The sequence below is a fragment of the Molossus molossus genome, unplaced genomic scaffold (genome assembly GCF_014108415.1).
Source record: "Molossus molossus isolate mMolMol1 unplaced genomic scaffold, mMolMol1.p scaffold_m16_p_16, whole genome shotgun sequence".
NCBI lineage: Eukaryota > Metazoa > Chordata > Mammalia > Chiroptera > Molossidae > Molossus > Molossus molossus.
The window spans coordinates 5,864,132-5,886,205 of NW_023425351.1; the positions used below are offsets into that span (position 1 = coordinate 5,864,132).

Below are 22,074 nucleotides of genomic sequence, written 5' to 3' on the forward strand. Positions count from 1 at the left end.
TGAATCAATTATGGTGGGATTGTGGAGGCATGAGAGGAGGACTAGGAGCCTACAGACAGCAGCAATCTGAGCTGTGAACAGCGCCCTCTGGGTGAAAATCCCAAACTTGCTCCATAGCGCAGTGGGACAAGACAGAGGCTAAAATAGCCACAGCCACTCACCTTGGGCTCTGGCAGAGGGAGGGCTGACTGGACTGGAGCTGTGCCAGGACACTCGAGATTGGGAGGGCACTCAGAGCTTTTGCTGAGTTGTGGCCATGCAGGACAGTAGCCATCTTATTCCTTCCCAGGGAGTAGTCCCTCCCTCAGAGATTCAACCCCACACAGGTGGGCCATTGATATGCAAATTGAGGCTCATTAACAACCAGCATCTGCCCCACACTCCGGAAATCTCCTTACTATGAACACCAAAGGGAGTTTTTCATTCAACTGAGCACCCAAGTCTCTTCAAGTAATCTTGACTAATAGCCTCCAGGCAAAAAGCTAGAGGATAACTGAACTGTTCCTGGGTTTGCAACTCTACCAAGCAAAGTAAGACTTGACAATGATGTTTAAGATGGGTCCTTCCACACTCATCCAAGCCCAGCAGAAGGAGCCACAAACAGCAGAACACCAATACCCACAGGGAAAATTTGGCAGGCTCCAAAACCCACTGAGATAGCCAAAATGGTGAAACAAAGAAACAATTGCCAAATAAAAGAACAAGAGACCTCTACCGAAGATGAGATTAATTAAATACAGTTAAGCAAGTTAACAGAGGTAGAATTCAGAGCCACTATCCTGAGGAAGCTCAACAGCATGAGTAAAGACATCAACACCATGAGTAAAGACATAGAAACACTGAAAATCAACCAATTGGAAATTAAAAACGACCAAGAAAAATATGAAGAATGACATAGCAGAAATAAAGAACACATTTGAAGGACAAAACAGCAGGGTAGAGGAAGCTGAGGGCCAGATCAGTGAATTAGAAGACAGGGTAGAAAAAATCAGAAAACCGTAAGAAAAAAACAATGAAAAAACAGGAAGACAGCTTAAGAGAACTGTGGGACAACTAGAAACATAATAATATTTGCATCATAGGAGTCCCCAAAGAAGAAGAAAATGAGCAAGGGTTAGAGAATATATTCAAAGAAATAGTGACAGAAAACTTCCCTAATTTGGTGAAATAAGAAGGCATTCAAGTTCAAGAAGCAGAGAGAGCACCAAGTGAAGAGAACCCAAACAGGCCCACTCCAAGACACATAGTAATTAAAATGCCAATAATTAAAGACAGAGAGAGTCCTAAAGGCACCAAGAGATAAGCAACAGGTTACCTACAAAGAAACCCCCATAAGGCTGTCAGCTGACTTCTCGACAAAAACACTAGAGGCCAGAAGGAAATGGTGTGAAGTAATCAAGGTCATGAAAAAAAAGGATCTGAATCCAGGACTACTCTATGGAGCAAGGCTATCATTCAACATAGAATGACAAATAAAGAGCTTCCCAGTCTAAGGGAATACTTTAGCACCAAACCAGCACTGCAAGAAATGTTAAAAGGACTGCTGTAATTAGTAGAAGAAATAGAAAGAAAAATATAACCTCAAAAATGGCAATAAGTACATATCAATTATCACCTTAAATGTGAATGGACTGAATGCTCTTATAAAAAGACAGAGTAGCTGATTGGATAAGAAAGCATGACTCATCTATATGTTGTTTACCAGAGACCCACCTCACAACAAAAGACTCACATAGATTGAAAGTGAAGGGATGGAAAAAAATTTTCCAAGCAAACAAAAAGCAAAAATAAAAAAAGCTGGGGTGGCAATTCTCATATCTGATAAAATATATTTCAAAATGAAGACCATAACTAGAGACAAAGAAGGCCACTACATAATATTGAAAGGATCTATCCAAGAGGAAGATACAACCTTGATAAACATATATGACCCAATATAGGAGCACCAAAATATATTTAAAATCTTCTGGAAGACTTCAAAGGAGAAATCGACAGCAATACAATCATAGCAGGGGACTTCAACAACCCGCTGACATCACTGGATAGATTCTCTAGACAAAAAATTAGCAAGGAAACAGAAACTCTAAATGAAGCACTAGACCAAATGGATTTAATAGATATCTACAGAAAATTACACCACAAAACTGGAGAATTCACATTCTTCTCAACTGCACATGGGGTATTCTCAAAGATAGACCACATATTAGGACACAAATTAAATCTTGACAAGTTCAAGAAGATTGAAATCATATCAACCATCTTCTCAGATCACAATGGCATGAAACTAGAAGTCAATTGCAACAAAAACATGCAAAGACATTTGAACATATGGAGGCTAAATATCATGTTATTAAACAATGAATGGGTTACCGAGGAGATCAAGGAGAACATTAAAAACTTTCTGGAAACCAATGAAAATGAACACACAACAACACAAAATTTATGGGATGAAGTGAAAGCAGTTCTGAGAGGAAAGTTCATAGCACTACAGGCCTACCTTAAGGGAAAAAAAAAAAAATCTAATAGAATATCCAACATCACAACTTAAAGAATTAGAAAGCAAACAAAAAGAAAATCCCAGAGCAAGTAGAAGGAAAGAACTAGTAAAGACCAGAGCAGAAATAAATGACATGAAGATCAAAAAGCAATTCAAATGATCAAGGAAACAAAGAGCTGGTATTTCCAATAGATAGACAAGGTGGATGGACCCTTATTCAGACTCACTGAGAAACAAAGAGAGAGAACCAAAATACACAAAGTCAGAAATGAAAGAGGAGAAATAACAACTGACACCACAGAAATACAAAACATCATTAACAAATACTATGAACAATTATCTGGCAACAAATTTGACAATCTAAGTGAAATGGACAAATATTTAGAAATACATAGTCTCCCAAAACTGGACTGGGAAGAGAGGGAATATGTGAACAGACCAATAACAACTAAGGAAATTGAAGAGGTAATCAAGACTCTCCCAGCAAACAAAACCCCAGGCCTGGACGGCTTCACAGGGGAATTTTACTGAACATTCAAAGAAGAACTAATACCCAATCTCCTCAAACTGTTTCAAAAAATTCAAGAAGAAGGAAGATTACCAAACTTGTTTTATGAGGCCAGCATAATTCTAATTCCAAAATAAATTTAAAAAGACACTACAAAGAAAGAACACTACAGACCAATACCCCTGATGAATATAGATGCCAAAATCCTTAACTAAATACTAGCAAATTGGATCCAGCAATATATCAAAAAAATTATTCTCCATGATCAAGTGGGATTCATCCCAGGGATACAAGTCTGGTACAAAATTCACAAATCAATAAATGTGATACACCATATAAACAAAATGAAGAATAAAAACCACATGATGATATCAATAGATGCTGATAGCCTTTGACAAAATTCAGCACCCATTTCAGATGAAAATGCTCCGCAATGTGGGAATAGAGGGATCATATCTCGATATAATAAAGGCCATATATGAAAGACCTAGAGCCAACATCATACTCAATGGGCAAAACTAAAAGCATTTCCCTTAAGAACAGGAACAAGACAGGGATGTCCACTTTTGCCACTTTCATTTAACATAATACTGGAAGTCTTAGCCACAGCAATCAGACAGGAAGAAAAAATAAAAGAGATGCAAACTGGAAAGGAGGAAGTGACACTGTCATTATTTGCAGATGACATGATATTATACATAGAAAACCTTAAAGACTCCATCCAAAATCTACTAGAGTTAATAAATGAATTTGACAAAATAGCAGGATACAAAATTAACGTCAAGGAATCGATGGTATTCTTATACTCCAATGATTAAGTCACAGAAAGAAAAACTAAAAAAGCAATCCCATCTACCATCATGGCAAAAAAAATTAAGATACGTAGGAATAAACTTAACCAAAGAAGTAAAGGACCTATATGCAGAAAACTACAGGACATTGAACAAAGAAATAGAGGAAGATAGAGAAAAGTGGAAACACATACCTTGTTCATGAATTGGGAGAATTAACATTATTAAAATGTCCATACTACCCAAAGCAATCTATAGATTCAATGCAATCTCCATCAAAATACCAATGACATATTTTACAGAACTAGAACACATACTTCAAAAGTTCATATCGGTGCTTGCTTAGGTAGCACATATACTAAAATTGGAACGATACAGAGAAGATTAGCATGGCACCTGTGCAAAGATGACATGCAAATTCATGAAGCGTTCCATATTTTAAATACTTCAAAAGTTCATATGGAACCAAAAAAGACCCCAAATACCCACAGCAATCTAAAAAAAGAAGAACAAAGTAGGTGGGATCACAATACCGGAAATCGGGTTATACTACAAAGCTACTAAAATCAAAACAGCCTAGTACTGGCACGTAAACAGGCAAATAGATCAATGGTATAGAACAGAGAACCCAGAGATGAACTCAAAACATTATGCTCAATTAATATTCGACAAAGGCAGCAAGAGTATACAATGGGGTAGACAGCCTGTTTAATAAATGGTGCTGGGAAAATTGGACAGCTACATGCAAAAAAATAAAACTAGGCCATCAACTTATACCATACACAAGAATAAATTCAAAATGGATAAAAGATTTAAATGTGACTCATGAATCCATAAAAATCCTAGAAGAAAATGTAGGCAACAAAATTCAGACATCATATGCAGCAGAATTTCACTGATACATCACCTAAGGCAACAGAAACAAAGGAAAAAATGAACTCATGGGACTACATCAAACTAAAAAGTTTCTGCACAGCACAAGAAACAACCACCAAAATGGAAAGGAAACCCATTGTATGGGAGAGCATAATTGCCAATGATACATCAGATAAAGGGTTAATTTCCAAAATATATAGAGTGCTCATACAGCTCAACAAAACAAAGAACACAATTAAAAAATGGGCAGAGGAACTAAATAGACACCTCTCCAAACAGGACATACAAATGGCTAAGAGACATATGAAGAAATGCTCATCATCACTAATCATCAGAGAGATGCAAATTAAAACTACTATGAGGTATCACCTCACACCTGTCAGAATGGCCGCCATCAACAAATCATCAAACAACAAGTGATGGGGAGGGTGTGGAGAAAAGGGGACTCTAGTACACTGCTGGTGGGAATGCAGACTGGTGTAGCCACTATGGAAAACAATATGGTATTACCTCCAAAAATTAAAAATTGAATTGCCATTTGACCCAGTGATCCCCCTTCTAGGAATATACCCTACGAAGCCTGAAACACCAATCAGAAAGAATATATGTACCCCCATGTTCATAGCAGCACTATTTACAATAGCTAAGATCTGGAAACAACACAAGTGTCCATCAGTAGACAAATGTATAAAAAAGCAGTGGTACATATACACAATGGAGTACTATGTAGCTGTAAGAAACAAAGATCTCTTATCCTTTGAGACGACATGGAGGGACGTGGAGAGTATTATCCTAAGCGGAACAAGCCAAGCAAAGAAAGACAAATATCACATGATCTCACTTATTTATGAAATATAATTAATATAACAGCCTGAGGAACTGGGTAGACCCAGAGACGTGGAAGTAGGGTACAGACTGACAACCCTCAGAAGACGTGTTGAGTGGGGGAGGGAAGAGATAAACCACAGAACTTATATGCATGTATGCATAACCAGTGGATACAGACAAGAAAGCTGGGGATGGGGTCAGGGGGATGGGAAGGAAGGTGTCAATGGGGTAAAAAGGAGAAACATCTGTACCAAAAATAAATTAGTAAAATAAAACATAAAAGTGCCAACGTAACAGTGGCCTAACCAGGATTGCAGTGTGTTTCCTCTCCAGGAAGGTCCAAGCGTAATAGTCAATTGGTGTTTTCAAAAAGTCTGAAACTCATTCTCCTCCCATCTTATTTCTCTGGCATTTTCAGCATATGTGGCCTGAGTCCAGCTCTGCCCCATGTTCAAATTCCTGCCAGGGCAGAACATGGGAGTTGAATACATCAAGTCTATTCATAGTTTCTTTTTCTCATGTAACCAGATCACTTTTAGCCACACTGAGAATGACAAATGTAGTGAGGCAGCTCTATGACTAGGTAAAATGTGTATCACAAAGATGAAAGGGGCCCAGCAACAGGCCAGGCCAGCACTAACATGAGAACTTTCTTTACTCAGCATTGCTTTACTGCTTTTAGTGATCACCTTTGTCCCTCTAGAAAGAAGCTACTTTTAAAGATCATGCTACAGGCCCTCAGACTATTGGAAAAAATTTATGCACTCTTTAGCATGTTAAAATAATTTTTTCCTAAATATTTTATCAATTTTGGCTAGTTATGCTTACTTTGCTCTTTAACTAAGTTGTCAAAAATATTAGAAATTTTTTTTTCAGTAACCTATTCAAAATTTATTTTTTAAATTAAATAAGTCCAATAACTTATTGATGTTTGGATAATTTATGTGGACTCTAAATTTCTACATTGATCTTCAAACTCTTAAATGTATATCTAGACAAGTACTCCAATTTCTTAAGTGATTTTGCTTGTTATGCTAAACTCATTTTAGCTAATCTATTTAGCTAGATGTTTTTGACATTTTTGAGTGGATATTTATTTTTAATTCTGCAGCTTTGATAATACTCTACAAAACATGAAAGTCCTTTTTTAACATTTGATGCCTCACTTATAGGAAAAAAAGAAATTCTGAAGATTCATAAATATATTGCCAGACAAGTACTGCAGGCCTAGTTAATTAGAAATAAAACAAGTCAGATGAGCTATCTAGTGATGGTGACTTTTTTTGAAGTTAATTATTTTTTGCTACTGTGAAACACTTTCCTCCACGTGCAAATCTGCACAACACAATGTATGACTGTCTCTTCTCATCTTCAAACAGTACTGTATAGATGTTTTAGCTCTGAGGCATGAGATTAAAGGAAGTAAATTCTTTCTTTATTTTAAATTTATTACTTATTGTTATAAATAAATATTATTTATTATTATTTATTGTTGACATTGTTACAGATGTCCCCTATTAGAAAGTAAATTTTGAATGCAGTATATAAAGAGCACAGAAGAAATGATCAATGTATGCAACTTGTAAGTGAGAATGAATAGAGATACAGGGTGATGTGTGGTTAAAAATAAAACCAACAACATATTTCTGTATAAATATGAAAAGAGATTTAAATGAAGCCCTGAGATGTACGGAGGCAGGTGAACGCAAACACAGCAGGTTCTTGAATAATGTTGTTTCATTCAATGTTGTTTTGTTAATAAGAAATAACAGAAAAATGTTAATGAGAAAAAAATTTAACTCCTGGGCAGGGCCACTGTGAGTGTGGAGTTGCAATTTCTCCCCATGTCTGCGTGGGTTTTCTTCCAGGACTCCAGTTCCCTCCCTACCCCGAAGACGTTGTTAATTGAGGCTAATTGGAACATCCAAGTTGTCCCAGTCTGAGTGAGTGTGAGTGGGTGTGAGTTCGCCCTGTGATGTGAGAGTATGTTGTTCAGGGTGGGTTTCTGCCTGGTGCTCTGAATTCCTAGGACAGACTCCGATCAGCCATAATCCTAACCTGAAATAAGAAGTTTGGAAAATAATTTCTCACTTGTTTTTATTAATGTTTGTTAAATGTATGTATAGCTTACATTTATTTCAGTGTTTAATATTAGTAGTGTTTTGGGTTTTTATTCAGAAGTCTGGTGATGTTTTTTGATCTGAGATATGTTGTAGGAAATGAACTCTTCTTTGTATTAATTACTGGATGGTAAAATTTATTTTGTTATCATCATTTCACTTAAAGTCAATTTCCAAGAACCTTTCTATTTATAAGACTGTGAACTTACTATGTCCAATTTGATGAAAATTCAGAAGGAAAACAAGTCAGGCCATATTCAGTAAGTGGTCTATATCAACCATAGTACTTATTGCTAAATAATTTACTTAAATGGTTTGAATCTCAACTCCTTCTTCTATCCAAAAAGGAACATTCATCGCCATCCTTGTCAGGGGTGATGTAATACTGAACTAAGATACAATGTGTATAAATATGTTAAAAATCTATAAATTATTATAACTGCTATCAGTCAAAAACATTATCATGGCAATGAAAACTCAAAAGGAAGACATAGAAAAATATATTACCCATTACAGGACATTAAATACTCAAATCTCAACCGTAAGAATGAGGTTAAATTTTTAGTGATTGCCAATTTAGTTTTAGAAATGAAATAAAGGATGTATCTGATCTAAATAGTAAATTCTAATTGTTCATCATACTGTAAAAGGAATTTGTCAATATATCTTTTAAAAAAACTATTTGTCTTTATTTTTGTGGGTATACAGATGTCCTCTATTTTTCCACTATTGCCCCCCCTCCACCAAGTTCCCAACCCACCCCTTCACCACACTATTGTCTGTGTCCAGGGCTTATGCATATATGCATATAAGTTCTTTGGTTATTCTCAGCTTTTTTTTTTTTCATTTCCATTTGCATGGAACATTTTTTTTTCTATCCCTTCACTTTCATCCTTGTGAGTCTTTTGCTCTGAGGTGGGTTTCTTAAAGACAGCATATATATATGGGTCAGGTTTCTTATCAGCTACCTTATGTCTTTTTATTGAGGCATTTAAGCTATTTACATTTAAGGTTATTATTGATAAGTATTTATTTGTTACCAAAGATTTCCCTTTTCTCTGCTAGTTTCCTTGACTATTTGCTTGTACCTTTTGTTATGATTATTCTCATTAACTGCTTTCCCTTTAATTCTCTGATTTAGTCCCTACTATTCTCTCATTTTCTTTACCTGGCTCCTTCACAAGTTGTATTTGTTCCATGCACAAACTCTTGACTCTCTATAAAGGTCTTGGTTTGTCACTTATACCCTCCTGTGATAGACCCACCTCCCTAGCATCTATCCACCAGGTCAGCACAGCAGCCAGGACTACCCAGGTGGTTCACTTCATCAGCAGGTGCCTGAAGGGGATCTGATGACATTAAAATTCAAGGCTCATGCCCACAGAGGACAAAAATGAAAGCAGCATTTTTTATTACTAGCAAGCATCACATTTCAGAAATGATTTTGTTTTATAGCACATTATTTGACCTACATTTTCAAGTATCCTCAACGTGAGAGAACTTCAGTAACAAACTGAGGGCCACATCTGGCCTGTAGACATATTTTGTTTTTAGGTTACATTTTCATTCTTGCAGAATGGCCACTCTTCAACTAATTAATCACTTGTTTTCCTACACAGAGTACATTACACCTTCACTTGTTTATTTTATCTCCCACTGCTTGAGGCATTTGAGCTTATGACCCTTGCTCTTCACTATGAAAATGTTTTCCTTTATGTGGAAACAATTTTCCAACTTAAAAGTTTCCACTTGCTACAAGAAAGACCATATCACCTGAGGAGTTGTATTTATTTATTTAGTATGGAATTCTTTTTTTTTTTTTTTTTTTTTACCTAAATGTTATGTAGAAATCCAATATAAAAAATACATTTATATTTAGCAGTTCCCACTGATATGTGTATGAGAGAAATACCATTGCAGTTAGCTAGTTATTAATAATAGGAAGGAGCAAAGCAATAGGAAGGTTAGACATTATATGCATGTCATTTGGGTAGCTTCACCAGGAAGCTGAAATCCCACAAGCCCCAGGGAACCACTGACCCATTCCTCACAGATTATTTGGGAGAGGGGACTAACAAAAGAGAGATGAAGGTATGCACAGTAAAGTTGGATTGATATGGGGAGGGTGCCTGTTAATCAAACTTAGGAACAAAGATAATTGGTTGGGGTGGGGGTAGGGCTATTGCAAGCCTGTGAAAATTTGGGAATACAGAATTCCAAAGGAATTCTCACTTTCATGGTTCTTGGGCTCTTGGGTCTTGGCTCTCTGGTGCCTTTGGCTTTGCTCCTGCTCGTGTTCCCTCCAGAGACAGGTGGCCCTGCGGACCCACCGGCGATGGACTGCTGAACTGCAGCAGAGAACACCCACTGAGTCAGCCTGAGGCTGGACTGGACTGTGACCCATCATGGAATGGAAACTGCAACGGCTTCGATCCTGGCTCTGTTGAAGCCCAGCTATTCTCCTTCGATGGTGGGATGGAAGGAAATGGAATCTTGGAAAATTGGGTGGGGTAGGGGGGGTTTCATTCTACAAAAATAAAGCTTTATACAATATCTAATCCTCCTGTGTGAGTCTCAGAAATTCTATTTCTTGGGACATCACAAGAGGCCCACTCCTTCCAGTAACTGGTGGGGACAAGGAGAGCTCCCCACCAATAACAGGAGCAGGCTCAGATTCTCAGGTTTGCCTTTTTACCTACATTAGAGTACGCTAATCTCCTCAATGCCAGGAGCTCTGTAGAGCAAGATTTAAAGACCTTTCTCCAGGTAATCACTGCACCCATGTCATCTTTATAATCTGAGTGTGTGGTCTATGGAGAAGTCTGACAGATTGGCCAGAAAATCAAGACACTTTACATAATGCATTGCAATAATACTATTCATATAAAAATGTACCTTGAACTACAACCTAAGCAAATGATAGACATTTTTCCAAAGGAGACATCCAAATGGCCGAGAGACATATGAAAAGGTGGTGAACGCCACTAATCATCAGGAAAATCAAAATTAAAACCACAATGAGATATCACCTCACACCTGTTAGAATGACAATCATTAAGAAATCAAGAGCCCTGGTCAGTGTGGCTCAGCTGGCTGAGTGTCATCCTATGCACTAAGAAGTTGCCAGTTTGATTCCTGGTCAGGGCACAAGCCAAGGTTGCGGGCTTGATCCCCACTAGGGGGGGCATGCAGGAGGCACTGACCTATGGTTTTCTTTTTTCCTCTTTTTCTCTCTCTTTTCCTTCCTCTCTTGCTAAAAAGAAAAAAAAAAATCAATAAAAACATATTTAAAAAAACAAACAAACCAAGAGATAAGTATTTGTGAGGTTGTGGAGAAAATGGCACTGTGTAAATTGGTTTGGCTACTATGAAAAACAGTATGGACGTTCCTCAAAAATTAAAAATAGATATATCATATAATTAATAAATTCCATATATTGGTATATATGCCCAAAGAAATGAGAATAGGCTATCCAAGAGATATATCTGCACTCCCATGTTCATTGCAGCAATACTGACAATAGCCCAGATATGGAGACAACTCAGGTGCCCATCCGTGGGCGAATGGATAAAGAAGATGTCGTATATACACAAGGACTTTGAGGTCATGATGATGCCTAAAACAAGTTGGACAGAAAAAGACAAATACTGTATAATATCACACGTATGTAGGATCCAAAAAAGCCAAAATCATAAAAGCAGAGAGTAAAATGGGAGTACAAGGGAATAGTGGGTTGGGGAATAGGACAGACATAGTTTAATGGTACAAACTTGAACAAGAGATCTAATGTGGAAGATAGTGAATAGAAACAATAATATTGTCTTATAATCCTCAAAGTTGCTGAGAGATTAAAACCCAATTATTCCAACCACTAATAAGAAATTAAAATTTTGAAATGCAATAGAGATGCTAATTATTGCAATTATCACAATCATATTACAATATATAAATGTATCAAATTAACTTGCCATACACTTTAAATTTCCACAATTTTACCTATCAAATATATTTCAATAAAAAAGTCACTTGAATATACTAAATAGTAACAACACACTTAAGTCTAAGAATAAAGTTGAAAGTATTGGTATAATTTTGTCAGATACAATTTAGTTACTTATATTACTTATATTTTTTATGATTCCAAAAATAACAACTCTGATATTTTTATTATATTAATATTTAGAAAAAATATCATCATGCTATTTCAAAAATATTTCCAAATTTTTCTAAAGCAAAAATAATACTTTTCTCAGAACGATTTTAACATTCAGCCCTTGATTTTAACAATGATCATAATTTTTAATAAACATTTGAATTATCTTCTTTTTACAACTAATTAAAGAAAACCTGTTATGAATATAAGAGAGAAATATAATAATATTAATGGATCTTATTAAAAAGTCAAGAGCTGACATAAATTGAAAAGAATGTTCATATAAAAAATAGGTGATATTTTAAAAAGCTAAAATATTTATTTATGCACCAGAGCAGAGTAATTTAGTGTTATTTCAAAGAATAACAACTCAAAATTTACTATTCAAAATAATTATTATTGCATCCTGTGAGCATATAGATTGTAATTCAGTAGGTCCCTGGAAGGACATCAGGCTCCCAGGTGATAGTAAAGTTCCTAGTGGTTCTTTAACCCCAACCGTGAGCAAGGCTACAGAACACCAACCTGGACCAAGGAAATGCATGATGTTAGTGGCTAACAGAGAGGTCCCAAGCACCTAAAAGGTGGTGAAAATTATAGCAGAATGGCATTGGCAACCTTTTTGACCATTGTTATAGATCTTCTCTTAAAAAGTCATATATTGTAACATGAATGTATAACAGTCATGGTTTACAACAAGAGATACATACATTTTACTCAATTTAAAAGAAAAATATTTATTAATAATGTTAAAAAGTACAAGATACAGTATTTAAAATATAGAATAATAATTGTATAATGGTAATAATTTAAATAAATCACTCTCAGAGCAGGTTTATTAGTGATCAATTCTATTGAAGATGATCGTAATTTAAGAATCCATCATATCCCAAATCAGATTGACAGATAAAATTTATTTTTTAAACAAGAATAGCTTTGATGATTATTTTAATCTAATTTAATCTAATTTCTTCTTTATGCTATTGAGAAAAAGGAGTTCCATAAAAATAGTATACATTTTCTAAAATCCCTCAGTTTTGTGCCCAAATTTAAAATAGAGCTCATAATTGTTAAAATCTTCACATATGCCTGTCAATGGATTTCTCAACAGAATCCTTACAAGCCAGGAGAAATCAAGATGGTATAAGTGGCAGCTATGGGCTACAGTAAAGGGAAAATGAGGGACAATTGTTTAGTAGGTATAGAGTTTTTTTTGTGTGTGTGTGTATAGGGGAGAGTGTTGAAAATTTCTCTAATTAGAAGTGATATATGAGTTATATTTAATATAACTTTTATCCATTTTGAGTTTATTCTTGTGTATGGTGTAAGTTGGTGGTCTAGCTTCATTTTTTTGCAAGTAGCTATCCAATTTTCCCAACACCATTTGTTAAAGAGGCTGTCTTGACTCCATTGTATGTTCTTGCCAGCTTTGTCAAATATTAATTGAGGATACTGTCTTGAGTCAATTTCTGGGTTCTCTGTTCTCTTCCATTGATCTATCTGTCTGTTCTTGTGCCAGTACCAGGCCGTTTTGATTACAGTGGCTTTGTAGTATAACCTGATATCTGGTAATGTGATCCCTCTTATTTTGTTCTTCTTTTTCAAGATTGCCGTGGTTATTCGGGGACTTTTTTGGTTTCATATAAACGTTTGGAGTGTTTGTTCTAGTTCTGTGAAATATGTTGTTGGTCTTTTGAGGAGGATTGCTTTGAATCTACATAATGCTTTGGGTAGTATGGACATTTTAATGATGTTAATTCTTCCAATCCATGAACATAGTATATGTTTCTACTTTTCTTTCTATCTTCCTCTATTTCTTTAGTCAATGACCTATAGTTTTCTGTAAGGAGGTCTTTTACTTCTTTGGTTAAATTTATTCCTAGGTATCTTAAGTGATATTTTCACACCATTATGAAGGCCACTTTAAAATGATTAAAATGCACCTGGCCTGTGTGGCTGTAGTTGAGCAACAACCCATGCATCAAGAGGTCATCAGTTCAATTCCCCGTCAGGGCACAGGCCCAGGTTGTGGGCCAAATTTCCAGTGGGGGGGGTCATGCAAAAGGCGGCCAATTGATGTTCTCTCTCATCAATGTTTCTATCTCTCTCCCTTTTCCTTCCTCTCTCTCTAAAATCAATAAAGAAAAAATAAAAAAATAGTTATAATGCTGACTATTATGTTTTGTGAATTTCACATAAATTAAAAAATAAAACTTTAAAAATGCTCAAAAAAAAAGAAAAAAAAAAAGATGGTATATTTAAAGTGATAAAAGAAAAAAAATTTCCAACCAAGAATATTTTACCTGGCAGAGTTGTCCTTCAGAATGAAGAAGTGATAATTATTTTGCCAAACAAACAAAAAGCGATATAGTTCATCACCATTAGATCTGCCTTACAAGAAATGCTGAAAGGAGCCACTCAATTAAAAAAGATAGGACACTAATTATTAAAGAAAACATATAAAAATATAAAACACACTTGTAAAAGTAAACCTATAGTCAAATATAGAATATTCTAATACTGTAATCTGGTGAACTGTTAACCATGTAACTCTACTATAAAGGTTTGAAAAAGTACTAAAAAGAAAAATAAGTATAGTTAAAAAATTCTAATGCATATACAATATTAAAAAATGTCATTTGTGACAAAAACAAAACATAGAATGTGGAAATAAGAGCAAAGGGGTAGTTTTTGCATGTTCTTGAAATTAAGTTGTGATCAGCTTACACTAGAATGTTATGAAAATAAGATTTTTTAATATAGGTCTCATGGTTATAACAAAATAAAACCTATAATATTACACAAAGGAAAAAGAAAATGGAATCAAAGCAAACCATTATGGAAAAACCATCAATTCAAAAAGAAAGACACCAAGAGATGAAGAAAAGTACAAAGGAACTACAAAACAAAGAGGAACAATTAGTAAGATGGCATTAGTACATCCTTACCTATCAAATATGACTTTAAGCGTAAATGGAAAGATATCTACATTCCTAAGTTTCCTGCAGCAAGACTCACCATCTCACAATAACCAAGATACATAAACAACCTACCTAGATTATAGAGTCCAAGACTAGAATCTGGGAGATGAAGTAAGATGATTCTTATAACATTTTAGGAGTGAGACTAAGTCCCTCACTGGGATTTCTGAGACAAAAGACCAGGTACAGACAGTGATAAAGAATAAAATCTAGGCCATGGCAGGGTGACTTGATGGGTTGAGCACGATCCTGCACACGAAAAAGTTGTGAGTTTGATTAATGGTCAGGGCACATATCTAGGTTGTGCGTTCAGTCCCTTGTCAGAGTGCAAATGGGAGGGAAGAAATAGATGTTTCTCTTCTCTCTTCTCTCTTCTCTCTCTCTCTCTCTCTCTCTCTCTCTCTCTCTCTCTCTCTCTCATCAATAAAAACATACCCTAGAGTGAGGAACACAAAAGAATGAGACCTGGAATGAGCATCAACACAGCCTATGTGACTTCATAGTCATTGTCACCATGAATAGATATTGACTTAGAGATATTTGGTTTAACAAATATCTTGATAACCATACATGCAAACAATATAGGAGCATCAAAATATAGTAAAAATCTTCTAGAGGACTTCAAAGGAGAAGTTGATAGCAATACAATCATAGCAGGGGACTTCAACACCCTGCTGACATCACTGGATAGATCCTCTAGACAAAAAATTAGCAAGGAAACAGAGACTCTAAATGAAGCACTAGAACAAATGGATTTATTAGATATCTACAGAGAACTACACCCCGAAACTACAGAATTCACATTCTTCTCAAGTGCACATGGACATACTCAAAGATAGACCACATGTTAGGACACAAACTAAGTCTCTACAAGTTCAAGAAAATTGAAATCATATCAAGCATCTTCTCAGATCACAATAGCATGAACTAGAAGTCAATTGCAAGAACATGCAAAGACATTTGAACACATGGAGTCTAAATAGCATGTTATTAGACAGTGAATGGGATAATAAGAAGATCAAGTAAGAAATTTAAAAATTTCTGGAAAACAATGAAAATGAACAGACAACAACCAAAAATCTATGGATGCAGTGAAAGCAGTTCTGAGAGGGAAGTTCATAGCACTACAGGCCTACCTCAAGAAACAAGAAACATTTCTAATTGACTATCCAACCTTACAATTTAAATAACTAGAAAGCACAGAAAAAGAAATCCCCAGAGCAAGTAGAAGGAAAGAATTAGTGAAGATCAGAGCAGAAATAAATGACATAGAAAACAGCAACAACAACAACAACAACAAAAAAAAAACAATTCAAAAGATCAAGGAAACAAAGAGCTGGTTCCTTGAAAAGATAAACAAGATTGATAGACCCTTAGCTAGACTCACCAAGAAACAAAGAGAGAGAACACAAATACACAAAATCATAAATGAAAGAGGAGAAGTAACAACTAATACCACAGAAATACAAAAGATTGTTAACAACTACTATGAACAATTATATGGCAATAAACTGGACAATCTAAGTGAAATGGACAAATTTCTAGAAATACATAGTCTCCCAAAATTGAACCGAGAAGAGATAGAAAACTTGAACAGACCAATAACAACTAAGAAAATTGAAGGTGAAATCAAGACTCTCCCAGCAAACAAAAGCACAGGCCTGAACAGCTTCACTGGGAAGTTTTACTGAATGTTAAAAGAAGAACTAACACCCACTCTCCTCAAACTATTCCAAAATATTCAGGAAGAAGGAAGACTACCAAACTCGTTTTATGAGGCCAGCATAATTCTAATTCCAAAATGAGATAAACACACAACAAAGAAAGAAAACTACAGGCCAATATCCCTGATGAACATAGATGCCAAAATCCTGAACAAAATACTAGCAAATCGGATCCAGCAATACATTTAAAAAATTATTCACCATGACTAAGTGGGATTTATCCCAGGAATACAAGGTGGAATAATATTCACAAATCAATAAATGTGATGCACCATATAAACAAAATGAAAAATAAAAACCACATGATCATATCAATAGACACTAAAAAGCATTTGACAGAATCCAGCACCCATTTCTGATAAAATCACTCAGCAATGGGGGAATAGAGGGAGCTTATTTCGACACAATAAAGACCATATATAAAAAATCTACAGCCAACATCATACTCAATGGGCAAAACTAAAAGCATTTTCCTTAAGAACAAAAACAAGACAGGGATGCCCACTTTTGCCACTCTTATTTAACGTAGTACTGGAAGTCTTAGGCATAGCAATCAGAAATGAAGAAAAAAAAAGGGATCCAAAGGGATCCAATGATACATCAGATGAAGGGTTAATTTCCAAAATATATAGAGTACTCAAAAAAGGAGGAAGTGAAACTGTCATTATTTGCAGATGACATGATATTATACATAGAGAACCCTTAAAACTCCATCAAAAACCTACTAGACTTAATAAATAATTTGACAAAGTAGCAGGATACAAAATTAATGTCAAGAAATCAATGGCTTTCTTATACACCAATGATTAGCTCACAGAAAGAGAAACTAATAAAACAATCCCATATATCATTGTGGCAAAAAATTAAGATACCTAGGAATAAACTTAACCAAAGAAGTAAAGTACCTATTTGCAGAAAACTACAGGACATTGAAAAAAGAAAAAGAGAGACATAGAAAAAAGTGGAAGCATATACCTTGTTTATGGATTGAAAGAACTAACATCATTAAAATGTTCATTCTACCCAAATCAATCTGTAGATTCGATGCAATCCCCATCAAAAGACCAATGACATATTTCCAGAACTAGAACAAATATTTCACAAGTTCATGGAACCAAAAAAAAACCCAAATAGCCACAGCAATCTTTAAAAAGAAGGACAAAGTAGGTGGGATCACAATAGCAGCCATCAGGTTATACTACAAAGCTACTGTAATCAAAACAGTCTGCTACTGGCACAAGAACAGGCAGATAGATCAATGGAACAGAACAGAGAATCCGGAAATTGACCCAAGACAGTATCCTCAATTAATATTTGACAAAGCTGGCAAGAGCATACAATGGAGTAAAGACAGTCTCTTTAATAAATGATGTTGGGAAAATTGGACAGCTACATGAAAAAAAATGAAACTAGACCATCAACTTTACCATACACAAGAATAAACTCAAAATGGATAAAAGACTTAAAAGTGACTCATGAACCCTTAATAATTCTAGAAGAAAATGTAGGCAGTAAAATTTCAGATGTCAAACGCAGCAGAATTTTCACTGATACATCACCTAAGGCAACAGAAACAAAGGAAAAAATGAACACATGGGACTACATCAAACTCAAAAGCTTCTGCACAGCAAAAAAACAACCATCAAAATGGAAAGGGAACCCACTATATGGGAGAGCATAATTGCCAATGATACATCAGATAAAGGGTTTATTTCCAAAATATATAGAGTACTCATACAACTCAACAAAAGGAAGACAAAGAACCCAATTAAAAAATGGGCACTGGAACTAAATAGACACCTCTCCAGAAAGGACATACAAATAGCCAGGAGACATATAAAGAAATGCTCAACGTCACTAATCATCAGAAAGATGCAATTTAAAACAACAATGAGGTATCACCTCCACCTGTCAGAATGGCCGCCATCAACAAATCATCAAACAACAAGTGTTGGCGAGGGTGTGGAGAAAAGGGGACTCTAGTACACTGCTGGTGAGAATGCAGACCGGTGCAGCCATTATGAAAAACAATATGATGTTACCTCAAATAATTAAAAATTAAACTGCCATTTGACCCAGTGCTTCTACTTCTAGGAATATATCCTAAGAAGCCGGAAACACCAATCAGAAAGAATATATGTAAGCCTATGTTCATAACGGCACTATTTAAGATTGTTAAGATCTGGAAACAGCCCAAATGTCCAGCAGTAGACAAATGGATACAAAAGCAGTGGTACATATATACAATGGAATACTATGCAGCTGTAAGAAAGAAAGATCACTTATCCTTTGAGACAACATGGAGGGACCTCGAGAGTATTATGCTAAGTGAAATAAGCCAATCAGAGAAAGACAAACACCACATGATCTTTACTTATTTGTGGAATATAATGAACAACGTGGGCTGATGAACAAAGTAGACCCAGAGACGTAGAAAGGAGTATGGTTCAGACTGACAAACCTCAGAGTATGGGGGTGGGGGGGATGGGTGCGATGAACCAAAAAACTTATATGCATATATGCATAACCAGTGGACATAGACAACAATGCTGGGGGGTTTGGAGGCAGCATGGGGTGGAGGGTGTCTGGGGGGGGGGAGGAGAAACATCTGTAACAAAAATAAATTAATAAAAATGGGAAAAAAATAATAAAATAAAAAATAAGATATTTTGTTTTAGGTACACATAATATTCAGCTTGAAATATATTGTGCTTTTTAAGTCTTAAAATATATATTTAACCATAATAAAAATTATGATATCTCTTGTGAGTGTAGAGCTTTCCACTTTTTTCAAATTGATTTGAGAGAGAGAGAGAGAGAGAGAGAAACATCAATTTGTTGTCCTACTTATTCCTGCACTCATTGGTTGGTCATTGGTTGAATCTTCTATGTCTCCTGACCAGGGTTCAAACCTGCCATCTTGGTGTATCTGGACAATGATCTGACCACCTGAGCTACCTGGCTTGGGCCTAGAGCTTTACATTTTTCTTTTATTTTTTTTAATTCTCACTGGAAGATATGTTTTCATTGATTTTTCCAGTTAGAGTGACAAGGATGGAGGGAGGGAGAGAGAGAAACACATATGTGACATGTTGATTGATTGCCTCCCACATGACTCCAACCAGAGCTAGGGAATCGAACCCATGACTCTTTGGACTGGTGGCCAACTCTCCAACCACTGAGCTAGATGGGCCAGGGTGAGCTTTACACTTTTAAAATAAGCTTTCTATCTATTGTCTCTCAGTATCAGCATAATCCTGGGAAATAGGTATCTATCATGAAGATGAGAAAGCTGATATATAAATTGTACATTTTTAACATCTCAATACAGTTTTATTTTTATTTATATCTGCTTATTCACAACATATTAGACTTTAAAATGAGCTTTACTCATCAATTTAAACATAATCTACTATATTTGAGCTTATAAAATTAAATTAACATCTGTATTTTGTGATTATGTACTTGTGTGGACACCCTATAATTTAATAATCTATTATCAAAAACAATCACAACATATTTTTCATCAAGAAAAAAGGAATTTATTTATTTTACAAAATGGAATTAACCAAGCATTTTATTAAAATGATTTGCAATAAGCACATTACATATTTTTTACCTGTATTGGCATTTTGTGTTCCTCAGTTCTTTTCAGAGATAATAATAAAAGACATTTCTGTAAAGAAACATGCAATATTGAGCATGTCAAAATTTAGTGTATAAAATGCATTTATATATGCAGAATGGATAAATATTTAAGTTTAAGTTTACTCCTTGAACAGATAAAAATAAACAGAAAATTATTTTTATTTTAATTAATTAATTAATTAATTAATTAATTTTTTATTGACTGACAATCCCCAGAAGAGGGGGTGGTGGGGGAGAGATAAACCACAGAACTTATATGCATGTATGCATGAACAGTGGACATGGACAACAAACTGGGGACAGGGTGGGGAGTGAGGGAGAGGGGGGAATCAGTGGGGGGAAAAGGAGACACATCTGTAACAGAAAATTATTTTTAATAAAAGTTTGTTAATTCTAATCCAGTGGTTATATTGCCACTGCCCGCTCAAACTTCTTCAGTTATAAACCTTTTAGTTTCATCTTCTGTAGATGCACATGTGGGTTGTTCCAAGTCTGTGATTATTAACAATATTGTTGCTATGCGTATTTTATTCCAGGTTTGCATTTCTCTCTTTTTTTACTTAAATAAATTTTTTTTATTTTTTCCATCACTATTTATCCTCTTTGTACCCTCTTCCACCTCCAACTACCCCTGTCTCCCCTGCAATCACCACACTCTTGTCCTTGTCCTTGAGTTCTCCCTCTCTCTCTCTCTTTTTTTTGCTCAATCCCTCCACCCTCCCAACCCCACCATCACCACCACAACACACACCACCACCATACACACCACCACCACACATACCACCAGCACACACCACCATTACCACATACACCACCACCACACACCAACACCACCACAAACACACCACACACACACCACCACCACACCCACCATCACCACACACACATACCACCACCACACATACCACACACACACACCACCACCACCCCACAAACACCACCACCACACACACATACTACCACAACACACACCACCACCATACACACCACCACCACACATACCACCAGCACACACCACCATTACCACATACACCACCACCACACACCAACACCACCACAAACACACCGCACACACACCACCACCACACACACACACCACCACTACCACCACACACCACCACACATATACCACCACACACATACACACACACACGTTACCACACACACACCACCACCACCAGAGCTGTCTGCCTGCTCTCTATTTATAAGTCTGTCTCTATTTTGCTTAGTACTTAAGTTTGGGCATTAAATTTTACATTTAAAAAAATGTGAGGTATTTTTGTGATTCGAGTACTTTTTTTTTTTTTTAGATATTTTGACATACAACATAGTGTAAGTTTAAGATGTATAATATACTGATTTTATGCATTTAAAGCTATTGCCATTGTAGGTTTTTTTAAATATAAAAAAATCCAGTTTATCTCTCAAAATTTAGCCCAGTGTGTTTACTTGGGATTTATTCTATGACTCTCCAGAAAGACCTAATCCCCCAGTCTTCACTCTGTGCATACTTTCATTTTTTAAAATTCATATACTATGTTTTAATATTTTTTCTTGCTATCCAATCCCATTACATAAAGTCAGAGAAGTGTCCTTCTCTTTTTAGGAATTCACAGAGCTTCCCAATGAACTTGGCTCAGAATAGACATTTAATTAAAGAGCATTTAATTATAACCATTTCTTGCTTATATGACTTAGCTGTAATAAGATATAATAATTTAAAAAGTATAAGTGTCCATTTAAAAATCAAGGCAAAAGGGGATGACATCATCAAGATGTCAGAACAGAAGTCTCAGCCATTATTTCTCCACACAGACACTGAGTTAACATCAATATCTGGTATGGTACATCGAGTAGGTAGGAGATAAAAAGTGAAAACTTTGTATGTGACTGAGGTTAACAGGTTATTGCTTAGAATAAACTGCTATAAAATGTTTTATGTTATCC

The 22,074-nt window shown here is 35.6% G+C and overlaps 1 protein-coding gene and 1 non-coding gene across 2 annotated transcripts in view; one reads left to right on the forward strand and one right to left on the reverse strand.

Moving 5' to 3' along the window:
* The window catches only part of SNTG1 (syntrophin gamma 1), an 866,981-nt gene that overhangs the window by 354,920 nt on the left and 489,987 nt on the right, over positions 1-22,074 (reverse strand). The window lies entirely within an intron of this gene.
* Positions 4,131-4,237, forward strand: LOC118631953. Its single transcript, XR_004959938.1, has one exon. It is a non-coding gene; the product is annotated as a U6 spliceosomal RNA (small nuclear RNA).